This window comes from Mytilus galloprovincialis, chromosome 1, assembly GCF_965363235.1.
Source record: "Mytilus galloprovincialis chromosome 1, xbMytGall1.hap1.1, whole genome shotgun sequence".
NCBI lineage: Eukaryota > Metazoa > Mollusca > Bivalvia > Mytilida > Mytilidae > Mytilus > Mytilus galloprovincialis.
The window spans coordinates 89841675-89859851 of NC_134838.1; the positions used below are offsets into that span (position 1 = coordinate 89841675).

Sequence of the window (18177 nt, forward strand, 5' to 3'; positions counted from 1 at the left end):
AGGGCATATAGTCCCCCTTTAGAATGAAACAATCAGTACTCTAATTACCCTCATGTGTTGTCAAAGGAAGTTGTTCATAGTGTTAAATATCTTATACGATGTAGTTTTAGTTGTTGTTGAAGCTATGGGATGTTTGTCGATATCGTCGATATCCACAACAAAGACGGAGGTTTCAGGCTGTTGTTCAAGTTATGGGATGTTTGTAGATATTGATTCGATATCAACATTTAAGACAGAGGATTCAGGCCATGTGGACACAACAACAAACATACGAAAAGTTGTGTATTGACATCCTCGATATCGTTGATATGGACACAACATCATGTCTTGGACATACTCGGGGAGAACACTGAATAAACCATAAATTCATGTATGATGTAGGGTATACATCAATATTATAGTAACCCAACAACACAAGTAACAAAAATTTATCTAAGAGGCTTCAGTAAGCAAACAATATATATTTGAGAAACTACACTGTGTATTGATGATTTTTCATCTGCACATTTGCTGGAAAGTCTTCAGCTACAGATTTCCCACTTTACAGCAAGGTAAGGTTGGGCCCTAGTTTTGACTTTAAAGGGTATTTGATATTGATTGTCATTTGCTACATTTTCCCTTAAAGTTATATATGATTTTCAACCTAGTGATGGCTGTCTGCAAATGTTACCATTCTCTACTTACTAAGGACTGTTAAAAAATGAATAAAAAGCACACTTTAACAGGGCATCAAGATGATTGATTGATGGTTGCTTAATGTCCAGTGGCAAATGTTTCATGCATGTTCAGGACAGAAAAAAATGTGTGCACTGAAAAGTTGGTATGATTTTATTTGGTGAAAATGAAAAATATGCAACTTTTTTTCTTCCAGAACAGTGTATCATAGAAAAACAAAGGAAATGGGGTACCATCCATGACACAAATTTGTTCATTCACACAGCCCTACATGCCCTAGCTAGTTTGTCATTCTCTTACCCGCCTTAAAGATATTTATTGGTATTTATTCCATGCTTTCAATTACTGGTAGTTTAGGACCGTTGCAACACTATAGCATTTCTGACTTCAATTTTCACACATCAATTTGTCTTGTAGGTAAAATGTTAGTTTTACAGAAACTTACAGTTTACTCTGAATTGTCTTTTGTTAATTGACAAAGAAATGCTTACCAGAGGTTGTTACAATCAATATATTTACTGACATTGATTTCTTACTTAGTTAATTTGATTCTTTTAATATCAGAGAATGAATACATTTCCCCGAAGAGTTTATCAATCCCTCTTATTAATTTTACACATCTTACAATATTGAAATTTCTATTCAAATTAGTGCGGAGGACAACCAGGGTTGATAATATGTTGTTGCTTGGAGATAAAAACAAAAAAAGTGAATATTCAATATAGACTTAGAAGTAAGCCTATATTATAAAAAAAAAGGATTGCAGATTGAATTCTTTTATTGCATGGTGCCCTAGTATCAGCTGCCTAGTATGAATAAAATAGGTTAGATAATAAGTAGAAGATACAGAGTTAGAATCCGGTTCTTGATGCTGTCAAGCAGCTAAGGACAATGTTTTAATCAACACTTTGTTGGTAATTTTCACCTTTCATGGTATTACGTTATATGTGTAATTAATTTAGTGAATAAATGTGCAATCATTGCACAATTAAAACACTTGAAGGCTTTCTTCTTGACAAAGTCCCATGGCAATGTGATTCAATTAACAAACTGAATTATAGTTGCCATCCACTTCAATTTTCTATTATTTGACGTAAATAATTCTGAGAGGATATGTTCTTGTCAATAATGGATGACGTAAATGCATGTTATTATGAAAGCAATTTAATTTCACAAAGGATTTTCTGAATTAATGATTGTAAGTGACAATTTACTAATGGGATTCAAAAGTGAAAAGAAGAGAATGTATAGTGTTGGGAGGGGCTTTAATGATTTAAAAATTTTAACATTTGTCAATGATTTTTCTGATTAGGTATGTTTGAAAGTAGTACTCGGGTTAAAATAATAGGATTTTTGGTGTGATTCTAAAGAGTTGACTATGGTAGACCATTAGTATCTAGAATTCTTTTTGATGAAGCATTTTAATAAAATTACTTTAAGTCCTGTTTTGACATGTTGGTTGCTACATATTCAGCAGAATACCCTAGTGATTTTGATATCACTAGGTCAAAGGTCATAGTTATAAAGACTGAAATATTTGTGTCATGATGATAGTGTTTGATCCGACCTTCAACAAGTTCAGGAAATGACCCACGAAATGACTAAAAGAAAATTAAGACCCCTTCAAGGTGTAAATAACTGTCAGACACACTTCATTTGACCTTGACCTCATTTACATGGTTCATTAGTCAATGTTAAGCTTTTCATGTTAATATAAACTAGATGTGGTATGATTGCCATTGAGACAACTCAAAGGGCCCCAAAATGACTAGTATAAAACAATTCAAATAGGAAAACCAATGGTCTAATCTATATAATATAAAATGAGAGACACTTATGAACCATGTCTGTCTAGCAGGTATCAACTGACCTTGACCTTTGGTTCATTTGCCAATGTAAAGTTCTCATGGGGAGGTCTATTTCTAAAATCAACAGTTTAACTTTTTCGGTTGTATGGAATGATTGTAAGGTGTACATTGTCTGCCTGGCAAGGTTCAGCTAAACTTGCCTTCATTTACGGATTTGGCTATACTTTTTGGAACTCTTGGATTATAGCTCTTCATCTTTTATATAAGCTTTGGATTTCACATATTTTGGCCACGAGCATCACTGAAGAGACATGTATTGTTGAAATACACATCTGGTGCAGAAAAAATGGTACCGTTTTTGTTATTACATGACTCATTGTTGATGTAAGATTTATATTTTGTCATCTTCAATTTCTGTAAACATCAAATCAATCATGATCAGTGAGGCAGGCAAGACATTTCTAGTTTTGATGGTCATATCAACAAACATAATAAGTATTTCATTCATATCTCTGTAAGAATTCAAATCAAATTCAACTTAGTAGCCCAAAAAAGGATTAGAACTCAAGTTTACAATTCCAATTTAAGACTAATGATCTATTTAAGATTACTATTACTATTTTGATGATTGTTATTAATTAAATGTTATGGATTATCAGCTAATGTGCGCATAATTTTAATATTTTAGATTTTGTATTAAGGGTTCAGCAAACATTAAGAAATATTTGGCTTATAAATTGTAACTATGTTGTTGTTTTATTCAATATGTTATTTTTTTAACACTTTGTGGGTCTTATTGATGAATACTATCAAGTTTAATATTATTGATGTTCATCTTCAAATTAAAATTCTCGTAAAGATTTTAGCAGTTAGAATATTTAATTTGATGGTATCGATGACTTTATCATTTTAACTATAAAATAATTTCTTTGTTTGCTGTTAAATGCCATTAAAATACATGAATTTTGGTCGTCAAATAACAGGGTAACGTTGAGACTTTAGATGAGTTGGCAAGACATAGCAATGAATAGGCTCTTTTGAAAATATAAGATTTAAATATTTTCTGTAATTTGATACTGGGCAGTGAATCAGTTTATTCCACAAAATTACAAACACAAGTATGATTTAAAGGTAGTACTTGTCACCAATATGTAAATACTGTCCTTGTCCAAGTTTTAATTTTAAATAATTTGTTTAATTGACTTGCAAATATTATGTAAGAGTTGTTTTCCTTTTAATTGGAAATAAAATTGTTTTTCAAAACTGAAGCAAATTTGTGGAAATTCATCTAACAGAATGTCAAGTACATAAATTTATAACATTATTACATTATCAACTCAGATGGCCACATCTGTATATATTATATTATATTTGTGATTTGCATGCACTTGATGATCACACAAGTGCATTTTAGAATTAAACATATGTTGCCATTTTACAATAAGGTCTTTCTATGTTGTGAAGTTGCACAATTATTTCAGGTAAGGGTGAAGGTTGGTATCTATTAAAACATTTAAACCCACTGCATTTGTTTGCACCTGTTTTTAAGTCAGGAACCTGATGTTCAGTGGTTGTCGTTTGTTGATGTGGTTCATAAGTTTTTCTCATTTCTTGTTTTTTTATATAGATAATGATTAGTCCATGAGTTTTCCTGTTTGACTGGTTTTACAGTAGTCATTTTTGGGGCCCTTTATAGCATGCTGTTCAGTGTGAACCAAGGCTCCGTGTTTAAGACAGTACTTTGGTCAATAATGGTTTACTTTTATAAATTGTGACTTGGATGGAGAGTTGTCTTATTGGCACAAATACCAAAGGGGTATGTAAGCAATGGGCCATAATTGACCTTATATCATTGCAGGTTGTTTTAGAACTGATTTACCAAGTAGACATATACATTATATATTTGTGTCCCCTTATATTTTTATGACAATAATTTTATACCCTTTTTCATTTTGGACATTATATTTGTTTACTCTTTCATTGTTTACATATTTTTAACCCGTTTTTTTTATTTTTGACATTTTACATCCCTACATTTTTGTGACTTTCCTTATCTAATGCAGCCAGGAGTCACAGTAATGTGCTTTGTTGTGAACTATTACATATATAATCCTGCTCAGCTTGTTGGTCTAGTACATTGCAGGGTTTATATTGATATCACATTAACATGTTCTGGTTTAGTCCAAATAATTATGACGTCTTGAAAGGCTATTACAATTTTTTTCTTTGACGCCTTACGTCGAAGTAAGGCGTCAAAGAAAAAAATTATAATAGCCTTTCAAGACGTCATAATTATTTGGACTAGTTCTGGTTGTGAGTAAGCATTCTATTTTACACTGGAAGTGAAATATCAATAACCTCCTTAACCCCTATATTTTATTGACAACATTTTATACCCAGGTTTTTTTTATGACATAATATTTTGATACCCTTTTCATTGGGATAGTATTATCTATTTCCACCCCTACAATCTACATATTTATGACATTATTTACAGTATTTCCAACTCCCAACATTTTAATGACATAATCAGATTGGTTTTAAGATTTATACCTTTCTTGTTATATTTCAATCTTCCTTGTAAAGATATTAAGACTTGTAAATCGATTTCATCATAAGGAGCTTTAATGACATTTTAAATTATACTGTAGAAATATTGTATATTATGTTATGGTAATTATAAGATAAGATTAAAGGTAGAGATTGGTTGACATAATACAGAGATCAAGACTTTAGAACAGTCTGTACAAGGTCACCAAACTATCTGCTTTTCCTGATAAATCAAGAAAATATGAGAATGGGGTCCTCAGTCAGCAATAATTTTACACAGGTTTGGTATCATAATGATTGTTAAAGATTCATTTAGATTCAAAACAACCATATAAGAAAGTAATTTCCTGTGTATTTGTAGGGAAAAGGGACAATCAACACAAACTGCAAGCACAGTCAAATGTCAAATAAGTATAGAATAATGGTCTATGGTCGGGACTTCTTCGCACTCAATTTTGGAAGACCCATTCTGTTTTACTCTGATGCACAATCATGTTCTATCTTTGTATTTGATTCATCATTGTCCATTGTTCAGACAGTGCCTGCGTCTCATTTCAAAGTTGTTCTTTCTATCCTTGTGCCCACAGAACATTTCTAATTGATTAACTGTTAGATATCCAAGAATTCTAAATGAAATTAAAACAATTGGCACTGAAGTAAAAAAAAAACTGAAAGTTACCGTTAGCAGTTCACACTCACAGAGAGATGGTTTTATCCACCAGCCAGCAGATGTTAGGGTCATTTAAGTTAATAGTACTTCAGTACTTTGATTGTGTAGTTATGCATTCTTAATATGGTTGCTGCATAAATATATGATTGAAATATTCAATTGGGGGATTGCCTTGTATTAAAAAATACTTCTGTTTGGAAATATGATATATCTAAAGGAACATGGATGTCTATTTCCAAACCTTTATGTACTTCAGTCAAATATATCTTATTATACCCCATGCAACGAAGTTGCGGAGGGTATAATGTTTTTGACCCGTCCGTCCGTCCGTCAGTCCGTCCTTCAGTCCGTCAGTCCTGTTTCTTGTCATCGCAACTCCTCTCAAACCACACAACAGAATTTCACGAAACCTTTTCCGATATTAAGGACATACTATGTAGTTGTGCATATCGACGGGAAATTGCGATTCAATTTTTTTTCTAGGAGTTACGCCCCTTTGAACTTATTTGCTTCAATATACTACTGCAACAGTTTGTCATCGCAACTCCTCTCAAACCACACAACAGAATTTCATGAAACCTTTTCAGATAATAAGGACATACTATGTAGATGTGCATATAAACAGGAAATTACGATTCAATTTTTTTTCTAGGAGTTACGCCCCTTTGAACTTATTTACTTTAATGTACTACTGCAACAGTTTGTCATCGCAACTCCTCTCAAACCACACAACAGAATTTCACGAAATCTTTTTATATGAAAAGGACATATTATTTAGTTGTGCATATCGACAGGAAATTACGATTCAATTTTATTTCTAGGAGTTACGCCCCTTTGAACTTATTTGCTTCAATGTACTACTGCAACAGTTTGTCATCGCAACTCCTCTGAAACTACCTAACAGAATTTCATGAAACCTTTTCAGATAATAAGGACATACTATGTAGATGTGCATATCGACAGGAAATCACGATTCAGTTTTTTTTGCTAGGAGTTACGCCTCTTTGAACTTATTTACTTTAATGTACTACTGCAACAGTTTGTCATCTCAACTCTTCTGAAACCACAGAACAGAATTTCATGAAACTTTGTAGATAATAAGGACATACTATGTAGATGTGCATATAAACAGGAAATTACGATTCAATTTTTTTTTCTAGGAGTTACGCCCCTTTGAACTTATTTACTTTAATGTACTACTGCAACAGTTTGTCATCTCAACTCTTCTGAAACCACAGAACAGAATTTCATGAAACTTTGTAGATAATAAGGACATATACGTAGATGTGCATATCAACAGGAAATTACGATTCAATTTTTTTTCTAGGAGTTATGCCCCTTTGAACTTATTTGCTTCAATGTACTTCTGCAACAGTTTGTCATCTCAACTCCTCTGAAAACACACAACAGAATTTCATGAAATTTTGTAGATAATTAGGACATACTATGTAGATGTGTATATTGACAGGAAATTATTATTCAGTATTTTTTCTTATACAATTTTTTTTGCTTATACTTATTTAATTTCTCCAATGACAATGTGGGGACGTGGGGTATGTGAGCGTGCTCACTAAGGTTCTTTAATTGTAGAGAGTAGTTGTGCATCATATATTTTGATTCTACATTAATGAAACTACCTGGTATGTAGGGATTCTTCTTGATATACATGTATATCTGCAGTGCAAACAATTTCTCCCATACCACAGGCAGACTGAAATCTCTTTTGAGCTCACTTGGACCCATATGCTTTTGGCGTCACTTGGCTTTTTTTGTCAACTAACTCTTACAATAATACCACTGCCAACAAACATGACCACAAAGGACTTTTTGCTCCAGGAGATTTAATATTATATATAAAAGACAAGATATAGAAACCACCTACCCAGTACATATATTTGTTTGATGTCTAAATATGATTGTGCAACACCTTATGTCATACTTTTCCAACATTGTCGCCAAATTTCATATCGTATATATTGCCTTAAAAGATTAATTTCAACTTAATTGAGTTTTCCTCAAGGAATTTGAAATAATTTACATTTTAATTCTTTTAAATAGACTTTTTATTACACATTTTAAGTGAAACATATCATTGTTAAATTATATACACAAGAAACTTTTTCTTTTTAATTTAAAAATAACAGTGTTTTGATTTTGATGTTTTCAATGATCATTTTAGAGAATAAAATTAAATTTATGTGATTTGAAAGGATGAAATAGAAAATATTATGGCAAGTGCTTTAAAAATCTACTGGGGTTTGCCATCCCAATATTTCACACATAAATACTTCAAAGCATTACAAATATTAAATTTACTGCACATTTTTACATACTTAACCAAAACAATTAAGGTTTAAGTACTGCTTTACCTGATCATTTTTAAGTGATTGACAATAAATTCAAATATGAACAAGTTTTTGTAAACTTGACATTTATTATTCAATAGTAACATCCCTTTCTTACCTGAAGATTTTGTGATTTTATTTTTGATCTCAAGATGACTTTTAGCTATTAAACTTAGAAAAGAGTTAACAATGACTTGGTAGTTGCAGATAACAGACTATATGAACAATTTGAATAAAAATTGACCATCAACATGGAACATAATATTTGGAAAAGTTCTTTGATTAAAGTATTCCCAATAAGCACCAAACTTGTCCGAAATAGAATTTCAAGTATATAAACCATTTAGGCAATCTATAAAGATTTACAGGTACACAAAAATTATTTCAATGCTTGAAAATTTGTCATTTTAGTATCCTTCCTCTATAGCTTACACATTTGGTCTTGCTTTAGGTTATAATCGTTTTAGAAAAAATGTAAACCAAAGAAATGATGTATATAGCCATGTTATTTTAGTTCATTGGCGGATCCATGGGGGAGGGTTCCGGGGGTTGGAACCCCCTCCCCCTTTTTTTTGGCTGATCAATGTATTTGAATGGGGAAATATAGTTGGAACACCCCCTTTGTCCTGGCTTGGGACCCCCCCCCCCTTTTTTAAATGGCTGGATCCCCCCTGTAGTTGAACAAAAAATGTAAATATGTCCTCTAATTTGGACTGGTTAACATACCAGACACTTGATAATTCAATTTATTTTGAGTTATAATGTGACAATATACATAATGCATTATAAAGTTGTGTAACAGATTCAGCCTAATTATGTCTGACAATTTTCATGTAAATGCCACCGTAAATTTTAACCAATATCATTTTTGTCTTAAAGGGCAAACAGTACTGTATTTTAGTGAAGGAAGTAAAAACTAATTTGATTGTTAAAGATCATGCATCGTGTTTGGAGCATCCTATATAGCTAATACATTGGATATTAATGGATCTGGTGTCTTGTAGTGTACACAACAGATAGAAAAGAGTATACATCTAACAGTTGACAATACTTACTATTTAATACATATTTTATTTGTATTGTAAGGTTGCTTATAAATGTATGTAGTGTACCCGTATCCTGTTGTGTTTCCCATGGTCTCTATATACCAGTAAGGCATTTCTATCAGTGATGGCTTTTCATTGTCTGCAACTACCAAGTCATTGTTAACTCTTTTCTAAGTTTAATAGCTAAAAGTCATCTTGAGATCAAAAATAAAATCACAAAATCTTCAGGTAAGAAAGGGATGTTACTATTGATAAATGGATACAGGATATGAATGATGGTGATATCAACTTAGCAGTCCAGTTGGATTTTAAGAAAGCTTTTGATGTAGTAGATCATGATATTCTCTGTAAAAAAACTTGAAATTTATAGATTTGATAATACTGCTTTTTCTTTTTTTAAATCATATTTGAATGAAAGAACTCAACAAGTACAAATTGGTAATGCTCATTCTGAAAAACTTTATATCAAGTATGGTGTCCCCCAAGGCTCCATATTAGGCCCCCTTCTGTTTATATTATACATAAACGACCTTCCTATTTATATGCAAAATTGTTGCACTGATTTATATACCGATGATTCAACTTTACATCTTTCTGGTAATTGTTATCAAACTCTACAGTCAAAGGTACAAGTAGATTTACATGGTGTAGAGGAATGGTGCAATGATAACAATATGTTCATCAATAAAAATAAAACAAAATATATGATTATTGGAACGAAGCAAAGAGCAATGCCACATTACAATGAGAGTTGTTTAACTATTAACAATCAAGTGATACAATCTTCCACATGTGAAAGTCTTTTAGGCATCAAAATTGACCCTTCCCTCACATGGACAAACCAAATTGATGTGATCTGCTCAAAAATATCATCTAGACTATATCTACTATTAAAGATTAAAAAAATTCTAAATCTAGACTGCAGAAAATTATTCTATAATGGTTATATCTTGCCACTAATTGATTATTGTTGTATAGTGTGGAGTAGTTGTAGCAGTGAGGGTTTAAAAAGGATATTAAAATTACAAAAGAGGGCTGCTAGATTAATACTAGAAACAGACCCATTCGCTCCTTCTGCACCCTTATTCAAACATTTAAACTGGATGACAGTTGAACAGAGAATAAAATATCATAAGTTAGTGATGACATTTAAGTGCATTAAAAATGATGCCCCATCATATCTTACTAAAAAGTTTCATTATGTTTCAGGCAGAAATCCATACCCCTTGAGAAATGCTGTTCAAGGAAACCTCATACTCCCTAAACCAAAAACAGAATTGTTCAAAAAATCTTTTATGTATTCTGGACCATTCTTGTGGAATAATTTGCCAATACAGTTAAGAAATATTACAAATGTTAATTCTTTCAAATACAAAATAACAGATCATTTATTGAAATCAACCTAGCTGTATCAATAATATTAAAAACTGATCATGTCATCATGTTTATTTTTTTTTTTTCATGACATTTTATCAATTGTATTAAACATTATTATCATGCTTGACTTTTTATACTAATGTATGCAATGTATATGTTTGCATTTTGTTTGATTTCTCATGATGAGGGCCTCAGGGAAGATTAGTTATATAGCTAACTGTGTAACCCTCTTAAAATAAAGTATTGTTGTTGTTGTTGTTGTTGTTGTTGTTATTGTATATGTCATTTAAAATGCACATTGAGAATTAGATATAGTCTTCTCATATCTGACTGGCATTAGCCACAAAGATAGAAGCCAACTTTACATGATTTGCATAGAAGAAATAAATGATTATTTTATCTTGTCTTTCATTCTAAAAAGAGCAATTAGTTTTGATATAACAGAGATAGTGTCATTATTTCATACTCTCTGAAGTAGATGTTTGATAGATATGGATTTGGATTTTACATGTCTTTTTTACTGTCATCAAATTGATACCTTATTACTGCTTTTCTATGACAATATGAATTGCTGTTCTATCTTGATTAATTTTAGTTTAATTGCCAAAACATGAGTTTTTTTGCTGATAAATGAAAATTTTCCTATGTAAGCAAACTAAGCAATGATAGTCAGATACATGAGATCTACATTTTTATGGATTTCTTCCTTAAGAAATCCTCCTGTTTGAGAGAATCAATTAGTATGTTTCTCCAGATATCCATTGTTATATACTACCAAGCTTACTAATTGGCATTATAATGACAATCTGATGTCTTCATGTTTCTTGTCCATCTTAAATAGCAACAGTAAAGGAAGAATGGTCATATGAGATTGTCTGAATCAATTCAAGGTTACAGAATTTACAACAGAATTGATGTACATATTTGATTTATTTTTAAAGATTTTCACTTCATACCCACTTGTAAGTAACTCTTAGATTTCTGAAGATATTCAGTCAGTTACAGATCAAGGAGCGGGGTTCTGGGGGTTGGAACCCAACCCCTCTTTTTTTTTGGACGATCAATGCATTTGAATGTTGACATATGGTGAAAAACAACCCTCCCCTTTCTCCTCAATTAGGAACCCCCTCTTTTAAAAATGGCTAGATCCAACCCTATTCAGTTGAGTCCTTTCTTCTTCGTATCCATATAGCAACCTTGCAAACCTTTAAAAGCAATAATTACTCCGTAAACCTTGAACCACAGTATTGAGTTCAAAAGTACTATTTTGTATATTTGTTTTTATGGGTTTGTTTAAGTTTAGTTTTGAAAGTAATAGGATGTACACATTGATCCAAATATAAGTTTTCTATTTGGTGATGCATTAAATCACTTAATGAATTTGAATTTTAAATTACATATAAATTCATTTGCTTTGTCATTTCATTTTATAAGTTTACCAAGATATTGTCAAGGTACATGTAAATAAAGCTTAATTAAACATGTATAGTTGTATGTAAAATATATATTTCTAATCTATACCAATATTTAATCCTCTTAATGGTTTAGTTTCTCTAAAGCTAACATTATATCCAATGCTATTGATTGCTATTTCCAAAGCAAAGACGTCATACATGTATGTATCGATACCATCAGTTAGCCATTAATGTTTATATTTGTTTATAGAAATTAAAAATAAGCTTGTCTGATTATATCCCTTGCTTTTAAAACGTATTACATTATTTATGTGTTATGATCCATGAATTATTGTTACAGGATTTAACTAAGTATTCAATTTTCCATTTTGAATTATGGTCTATTGTTTATAAGGTTCGATGGTTGTGTTGAATTTAAAACCTATTAATAGCTCTCTACACAGGGGGATATAAGTTTTACACGATAAACATTAATTCTGCCAACCATGTAATTGTTTCAACAATTTAATCGCTCATCTGTGTGCACTTATCTTATGAAAATTTACGGAAAGGTCTCAACAGCCATGTTTGAGACAATGGACACAATTTAACTCCTGCATTGGAAGGGCTGCTTGGTTATCGATTTGTCATGTTCGTGTTTAGAAATATTTTGTCCTTTAATTATCAGCTTAATTAGTACAAATGATTATTTGTTAGTTACAAGTCTTTATACTGCCAAGTTCTAATTGATTTTAGGCTTATAATTCCCTATGAACCTTTTCTGTTATGATTTATTCCCATAAATTGTGATGTACATAAATCAGGATACATTCACAGGTCATTAAATATGGTGTTATATCACATTCAAAGTACTTAGGATCAGTTATAGAACATCTACTGGTATATTATTGACTGTCATTCCTAAGGCATTAAAAACTCCTTTTAAAATAGGCAGAATGTATAAATGTTTAGATGTCTTTTGGAAAAGTCTCTGGCTCTGGCCAGGACAACTGCTTGAGTTGATATTGAATGCATGTCCTGTGTGAAAATAACTGAGATAAATGGTTATTTTTTTTTTCTCGATTAAATAACATAGTCCCACAAATAAAATAATATCATCATTTGCAGTAAAAAAAAAGTGATGAAGTTTGATTTTCCACTGGAAAACAAAAGTCAAATTCAGATTACTACAAAAAAAAAGTCAAAATAGTACATGTATAGTTTTTGTATACACTAAGATATTTTAAATTTCTTTTATTTACAGATTTTCTGTTGGAGAAGTATACAGTTACCAGCAGAAAGACCAAAGATATGAATTACTTGTATTATCAGAAAGACAATTTCACTGTGTTTTGATTTTGTCCATTTTTTGAGCTTCAATAGATAATTATATTATATTTAAGCCAGAGTATTTGTGGTATTTGGATTTGCTTATATTAGGTGCTAAATGGTATGCTATCAAGAAACAGATTTTTTAAACAAATTGTTTGGTTAACTTATGTATGAATTATGAAGGCAAACCCAGTGTATAGTAATGTGTGTAGCATAAGAGATTGTGTTACAATTCACTGTGAAATTTTTCCATGGAAGAATAACACTCTCAACCTGCCACCATAAAGTGGACTGTCAGCATACAATGTTAATAAATTATATAAAAAAAAGTATTTGGAAACAAGAAACAATAACAGAATTTTAAGATGCCAAACAGAAAAATTCAAATAACTAATTATCAGTAACAAACAAGGAAAAAGGGTTTAACCACAAATTGTTCCTACAAAAATGAGAGATTGAAAGTGATGCTAAAAAGGCTTCAGTCATATATAAACATTTCATGGCAAATTTTGAATGACATTTTTACTGAGTCACATATGCATTAAGTAAATATTTCCATTACACTTACAGATTATCCTATTGTTTAACAGACTTCTCACCTTTTATGGGTGTGCATTAGTTGTGCAATAAAATCGATTAGAGACTGCAAGGTCAGCTCAATTAAAGTGTAAAACTATATATATTATTTAATTAAGATTTAATATGATATAATCAGTTTGGATTTATAATAGCAAAACTGTGTACTCCAGTGCAAAGATTTTATATATAAGATATAAGATATTTTATTGAGCCAATTATGGTGTCCAATGCTGATCATAGTTCATAACAAAACAAAATATATACATTAAACAAAATTCAAATTTTTGATTTATCATTAACAATGATTTGTTAGAATGAAATGACAAAATAAAGAATATTAATCATGATGTAGAAGTAAGAAGTTTCATTTTCATTTTCCCATTTAAAAATCTAGACTGTGTAGAATATGTTAATGACGAGTGAATAGCATCCTTCCTCAAATAAAGCACTTTGTCCTTAGAGAATATCAGTTTGGTCGTTTTTTTGGTCACTCATTGAAAAAAACGGTCTATTGACTTTAACAATATAAACAGTTATTTATTATTTGCATAGGCAGCTAAAACAAAGATTTGATGATAATAAAGTTAACTAAGACAATATTTAAGCATTATGTTGATAATTGTTTCCTAGATATGAAATTAAGTATTGTGTTTGTTTTGGTTTCTCAAAAATCACTTCCTGTAGGTTTCCAGAGTCAATAAAAGTACCCGACCTAGTTTTTATGTAGTGGTCTCCTAATTGAAAAATGACTACCATTTCCTCTATTTATTACAATTGTTTTCGTGTAAAGACCAAGTGGTGTGATTGATTTTTTTTTCTTACAGAATTTGTTTGACCTTTAGATGTAGTTAATGTAAGGAAGACATAAATTATGGATATAAGTAATTAGTTTAATGGCGTAATCTGTTTTATGCAACCCTATTAAAGTGTTGTTCCATGCTAGCTATGAACAGTCAAGGTCATTTGTGTTATAACTAAAACAAGACTTTGCGCAATTAGGAAAAAATATTTTTAACAAGAATATCAACATGAAGCTTTCTATAAAGTAAAGTATTAATTATCTCCCATGTGTTAGGTTTGTCTGGCATACAAACCTGAGGAAAATGACATGATTTACCCAGCATGCATTGTATACTAGTTGAAGCTGTCCTATAAAGTTAAGTATTAATGATCTCCCATGTGTTAGTTTTGTCTGGCATACAAACCTGAGGAAAATGACATGATTTACCCAGCATGCATTGTATACTAGTTGAAGCTGTCCTATAAAGTTAAGTATACATGATCTCCCATGTGTTAGTTTTGTCTGGCATACAAACCTGAGGAAAATGACATGATTTACCCAGCATGCATTGTATACTAGTTGAAGCTGTCCTATAAAGTTAAGTATTAATGATCTCCCATGTGTTAGTTTTGTCTGGCATACAAACCTGAGGAAAATGACATGATTTACCCAGCATGCATTGTATACTAGTTGAAGCTGTCCTATAAAGTATCCTAATTATTAATGATCTCCCATGTGTTAGGTTTGTCTGGCATACAAACCTGAGGAAAATGACATGATTTACCCAGCATGCATTGTATACTAGTTGAAGTTGTCCTATAAAGTTAAAAGTATTAATGTTCTCCCATGTGTTAGTTTTGTCTGGCATACAAACCTGAGGAAAATGACATGATTTACCCAGCATGCATTGTTTAGTAGCTGACGCTGTCCTATGGGATCATTGAAATTTACACATAAAATAGACTTTCTTGTATAAGTCATTGGTATTCTTGCCAGCTGACTACAGTTTGGGTTTTGTTCATTATTAAAGGAAGAACTTTGCATATCGACATCATATGGACTCAAGTGGACAGTTGTCTCATTGGCAATCATACCACATCTCATATCTCTTGTGGACAGTTGTCTCATTGGCAATCATTCCACAGCTGGTCCAATTTATCAGGCAAGTCATTTTGCTTGTAATATTAAGAAATCTGTACCCTAAGACTTATCACAAATCTGTATACATTCTTGTATTTTTCGTTTTTGTTTTTATTTTTAAAGGTTTAGATTATATTATATAATCAAACTACCATCTAGAAGGTTGCATTGTAAATAATTCAGATCATTAGGTTAAGGAACACTATATGCAAATTATGCATACTTATGTCGCTTCTTGATATATTGTTACTAATGTACACAGCAACTGTGATGTATAGATATAGGTATACTATATTGATTAGAGACTGTAGACAGATTGATTTTTGTTTAATTACCTTTTTATAATCATGTTTAAACAACTAAAAGTATATATTAAATATTGTTTAAGGGATTTAAATGATTTAGCTTTGTTCATTTTAATAAGAATGTGTTGTATTTATTGAGCTGAATCTCTATGAAGCATTGCACAGTTAAGATATTCTTTGATCTGGGGAAAAAATGTTTTGATTAGACATAAGCAATGCTTTTCTTTGCTTCCTTTTCCCCCAATAAGTATAAAGCATTTCTATGTTTCTTAAGGTATTACTTTAGTCACAGCACAAAACTAATTCTCATGTCTTTCATTTTTCACTGTTTTATGTATGTCATTTTTATCCCCAGTCCCCAAATTTTCCGAGGAAAAGAGGATAGAGCATGCAGTGTTCTGTCAAATTTGGTTTAGTTTTGCATTCTATGGATGATTAGACTCCGGTTTAATTTTGGAACTCTAAAATTTTGGTCTACTTTCTAGATTACCACTTTATTCCTACAACATTGTAAAAAAATATTCTACTTTTAATACGAAAGTTTGTTTTGGTAGTTATTGCATGTAAGTCCTAGTCAAAGCTTTTTCACAAATATATCTATCAAGATAGGGCATCTACCCTAAGTCTTTTAATGTTGCTGAAAATAATCTTGATGTTGTAAGCATTTATAATGAAAAACCATTTGGTTAACCAACAATAGTGCCAATACTTGTTCAGTATTAACTTACTTCCATTTAAAACGATCCAGCATTTTAAACATTATTACAATGATTCTAGAATTTATTTTGTTTTTGAATTCATTTTCAACATATTTTGATTCCAATGGATAAACAATAGTTTTGTTAGTGACACTGAGAATTATAGTTTTTACTCTGTTGCTGGCATTATCGGCAGTGTATATTGCTTATATTTTTTCGTTATCTAATTGAGTAGAACCATACATGGAAGGAATAGTCCTTATATGTACTTTTCGTAACACTAACTTAGGTGGATGGAATCCATTGTGAAAGTTGTACCCTTAGTAAAGTATACCCACATTTTTGTTTCAAATGGGAATTAATTTTTTGCCCAACTGAAGAAGTACTATATATACTTCATTATATTGGCAAATGAAATATTGCATCATGTACAACTATCATTACCATTTTAACCTTGCTACCGAAATTCAAAGTAAATACTTTATAAGAATAAGTTAAGTGATGTCCACTCCAATAAAGATACAGTTATATGGGACATAGCAGTCTTTCAAATTATTTGCTTTTTTGAAATTTTTTGGAGTCAAGACATTTATTGCTATATAGATTTTGGAAATTTAACTTTTTCACAGTTTTTAGTCTTTACTTTATTAACATACTTCACCCCTTTTCACTTATCATTTCTGCTATTTTCCTGAGTATGTGATAACAATAATTGCAGGAAACTGAAGGATAACTTTTTTATTAAAACTGTTTAAATATATATTTATAACATAAACCATAGGCAGATCAAGGAGGGGGAGGCTGGGTCCCTCCTTTTGTGGGGAAAATTTGGTTGGTCATATAGGGAAGCATGACTGTAGCTGGCCCCTACTTAGGTCATTCAGTAGACCCTCTTGATGAAAAGTTCTGGATCCACAAATGTAAACTTTTGGATCATTTTAACCTCCAATATTAAATGGTCTAAGCATAGTGATAATTCCACAGATTAGTAATTAGGTAATAGTACATTTGTACATGAATTTCCGAATAACTGTACAATTTTGTACATATTTAGCTGTACTGATGTACTGGTTTTATGTTTGCTTTATTTATTGTCTTTCTGAAAGATAAAATGTATTATAAGAGACAAATGTTTAGATGCATCTCCAACTAAGTCTTTGTTCATCATGACTCAAAGTGCTAAAGTCAATTGTTTTCTATTATTTATACTGGTTTGTTTTAAAATAGAATTGTTATTAGATAAATAAACCATTTGTTCATCGCAGCACAGTGTATATTGACTTGTTTTTATCAACCAGAACTGAAGATCAATGTTCTTCAATGTAAAAGAGTCTTGATATTAATAGTTGGGTTAGTATCAGTAATTATTAATGAAAAGGAGACTTTTAGACTGGTAAATAATGGCCACTCTGATGTACTGATTTGGTATGATAAGTAACAACGGACATGCTGTAATGGATGAAATATCCTATTTTAT

The 18177-nt window shown here is 31.1% G+C and overlaps 1 protein-coding gene across 2 annotated transcripts in view; it reads left to right on the forward strand.

The window, feature by feature from the left end:
* The window catches only part of LOC143044139 (F-box/LRR-repeat protein 5-like), a 39742-nt gene extending 21778 nt beyond the window's left edge, over nt 1–17964 (forward strand). Inside the window, exon 10 of one of the 2 annotated variants that reach the window (XM_076216062.1) lies at nt 13130–17964. The gene's annotated coding sequence lies outside the window, so the exon portion shown is untranslated. Of the gene's footprint in view, nt 1–10303; nt 10725–13129 lie in introns of those variants that run through there. The other variant, XM_076216063.1, reaches the window with a different exon arrangement.
* The last annotated feature ends 213 nt before the right edge of the window (nt 17965–18177 follow it).